Here is a 3,908-nt window from a genome sequence, read left to right as displayed (position 1 = left end):
TTGAGGCGGCTTTGTGAAGACTTTGAAGTGGAGCAAGATATCCAGTAACGAGGGTCCGGGCCGAGAGCGCCTGAAGGAGACGAAGGGATGCAGGCGGCTGGGAGGGCCAACCCAGGGCCAGGGCCGCTAATGGGATGGGAGGATGCAGGAAAAATGCTTGGCCTAAATTTGCATGTGAAAAAGAAAAAGCGCCAATGGCACATTTGGATAAGAAGAAAACAGAAGAGGAGGAGGAGGAAGCAGCGTGTTTAATAATATGAAGGCAATGGAAACGCTGCCTTCAGGTGCGAAGCTAATTAACAACAAAGTTTTGTCTGAGAAGAAGAAGATCTCAGGGCAAAAGAGAGCGCTTACGTTCCAAACTCCCCAATGATTGTCTTCAAAGGAGCTTAAACGCATCAGAAATAAAAAATAATAATAATAATGCAAACGTGCACACGCCTCTCCGCTGCAGGCCTTACAGCGTGCATGTGAAAGAGGAAGGATGCGCTACTCCAAAACAAAACATGCTGCACTTTCTGCAATCTGACGCCACTGCATGGAAGACACTTGAATTATTATTGTAGTCAGCGTGGGAAGACTATTCATTTTCAATCAGAAGGTCATCGCTAGCTCCCAACTGATATTGAATGAGAACCTAAAAAGGCTGCGTGCTAATAAAAAGTGTGGTGAAAAGATGTTTCTGCATCCTGATGCGTGGAAGAAAACTGGAGAGCTTCATTGTTTAAATGTCGGAATTAAACCTTTAAAAAGCAGACTTCATGCAGTACACACACACACACACACACATGTACACACACGCTGGCATTGAGCAGTTCCTTGCAGGCGGCCTTCAAATATCCGATGAGGCCAATGCAGGATGGCACCAAGCGGCCAGTTGCCATGGAAGCACGGCGCTTCCGGCCCTTTAACTTCCTTCCGGCAGCTTGTTTACACTTGGCCTCGCTGAAGCTTGACCTCGCCTCTTGTCAACCTTGAGCAGGTCTCTGACTTGGGGCCCGTCCCGTCCGACGCCTCCGTCCGTCGGTGCACCTCGGAGGGCCGCGGGGGGTCACGGGCGCCCTCACACCGCCGCGCCCTCCTTCGCCCGAATCCTCCCTCTGCCAAGTCGGCTTACCATTTCCCACCCCGTCTCCCGCTGCCCACCTTCGACCTCCCGCGAATCGTAGTGCAGCGCCACAAGACACGTCGGCCTCTCCACTGAGCGAGGAGGCTCGTGCGCTATCTTCCGCTGTCTCACCCTGCAACTGTCCGCTCACATTACATTAGCTCTGCGTGCCATAAGACTGGGAGCCATTGCCGAGGATCAGCTTCTATTAGGACGGCGATTATCAGCCCAAATCAGTCGCGTTTTAGCGTTTAAGTGTTGAAAGTTCACGGTGAATTTTGCAGCAACGTGCCTGAAGGTGGAGAAGGCAGTCACTGAGATCATGTTGGCTCTTTTCCACTCTCTGCAACTCACTTACTATGTTTACATGCCTACTTGCTAGTGCAGCTACGTAATGGCCCGGCTAAGACATCTCACTCCATCCACTACCATAGGTGGTGCATGCCTCGCTTTTAGTTTCTTACTATTGGACTTCTTCCAGTTGACCGATTATGTCAAAACATGGATAAACAGAGATGTGCAGTATTACATTCATTTACTTTTTTGAAAAATCATACACAGCATCACCATATAAAATTAACAGTTTACACTGCTTCACTTCTTTTCCAACTTCCAGTTGAAAGTGAGAGTTATTATGATTATTGTCCTATTAACCACTTGCAGTCCTCTTGCCAACCCACTCTGCCCACCCCCACCACCAACCACCCTAAACACCCCCCAGGCTGATCATCTCTGGTGAAAGAGAAGATCAAGCCTAGACATCTCACAGACACACAAACACACACACACATGCATGGCTGGCCTACATTGTGTCTTTTATTCCAGAAGATGGCTCACAGGGTGAGGCTGACATGACTTCAAGTGGTCACATTTAGCACACGTGAATGTCACAACGCAGCGCGATTACATCTCAAAGCCGATTTTGGCTCTTTTGGCACCGCCGCTGACAAGCCCACCCCACCCCCAACTGTCAGACAGCCATTCGTTTATTATTGTGTTTGGCAAAGTATGGTATTGAGAGCTGTTTCTAATATTTGGACCGATAAGGCAATCGTTTCTCTCACATTGTGGTCACACCATATCACTGTCACACGAATTGAGCCATCATTAAAAACATTGAATGTAAATGTGAGTAATTGTTTTATCATGTATGCTCTCATTTTGACATCCCCTTTGGGCTCTGATGTCATATTTTGTTGTGTCAGATACACTATGGTCACATAACAACATCCATCCATCCATTTTCTATGCCACTTATCCTGACTAGGGTGCGAGAGCCTAACCCAGCTGTGGGAGGCGAGGTACACCCTGGACTGGTTGCCCGGGCACGTACAGACGCAGATCATACAAATTTGTAGTAGGTAGACTGTTAAATCACTCTAGTCTGTTCTAGGCTCACACAGTAGCCAATCTTTAGTACAGGGTAAAGTTTACCCAGTTTAACATTCTTAAGCCAGTGTAAGACGTGCAAAAATGAGTGAACCAGTGGTAGAGTGGTTGCTGGTTCGATCCTCCCTCCTTCAGTGACCATGTCAAAAAGCAAGGCAAGGCATGGCAACTTTATTTCTCGACCTCAATTCATATACAAGGAATTTAAAGCACTTTAAAGAAAAGAAGAGGAAAATCCCTTCATGAAATCATTCCATAAAACAGGAAATCTTTCAAAAATTATTATATGAAATTCCATAAATCATTCCATACAAAAAATAAATAAGAAAGGAAGAGTACAGATAAATCACTTTCAGTTGTCAAATGCACTTTTGAATAGAAATGTTTTCAGCTTGGATTTGAAAATTGTCTTGTCCAAAGTTGAGGATTGTCGCACATCTTCTGGAAGTTTTTGGCAGCATGAAACTGAAACGCAGCCTCAACGGGTTTAGTCCTGGACTCTGGACGTAGACCACTACCTGAGCTTCTCAGAGCAGGAGACGGTTTACATGGATGTACTTCTGCACAAGTAGAGCTATAATATTAGTCAGATTAGTTTTAGTCAGGACTTGAGCAGCAGCATTCTGGACGTGACAGTAGACAAAGACAAAGGCATGGATTGGTCTCTCTAAATGTGGCTTAGATACTATTCCCTTCATTTTGGCTGTTTGTAAGGGGGTCGAAGTTCAAGTTCAAAGTATCCTTAGGCCAGATACTGAACCCCCAATTGCTCCTGATGCTGTGTCATCGCTAGGTAAATGTGGTAACTGTGTTAAGGGTTTCCAATGTTAGCATAAAATAATCGATGTGATAGCATGACACTGGACAGACTACACTGATTTATTGTTAATTGACATACAGCTCAAACTGGCAGTCAACACAAAAGGTGACAACTTGACTGGTTGCTAACTAGTAATGGAGCTGGTTTAAGGGTAAAGCAGACCTGATATAGTGCATATGTTTTGACCATGTACAGTATGTCGGTAGGGCCTCACACTGCGATCCGTGATCAACATATATAAATAAAAGTCTGCTTGCGTCATGTAACGTCCTGTATGAAAATGTTACATTTGTGATAAATTGCTCTGAAAGTCTAATCAAATGGTTTTTAATTTGGTGATTTTTACTCATCTATTTATGTGTCTTTAAATCATTATTCCTTTCAGGGAACTCTTAATCACCTAACAACATAATGGATCATTACTAATTCAATGAAAACACACTATTACGCCAATTAAGACCCCCTCATCCACATCATGCAGTACGCACACACACATACACACACACAGAGCATATTTTCCTCTTCAAGGACGAGCGGCGCCTACAGCTAGCACTTAATTGCGTGAGCTATCATTACACGGAAAATCAACAA

This window comes from Doryrhamphus excisus, linkage group LG4 (assembly GCF_037039965.1).
Source record: "Doryrhamphus excisus strain RoL-2023G ecotype Guam linkage group LG4, RoL_Dexc_Guam_v1.1, whole genome shotgun sequence".
Lineage (NCBI taxonomy): Eukaryota > Metazoa > Chordata > Actinopteri > Syngnathiformes > Syngnathidae > Doryrhamphus > Doryrhamphus excisus.
The sequence above is the reverse complement of the archived record's forward strand: the minus strand, read 5'-3'. Positions refer to the sequence as shown.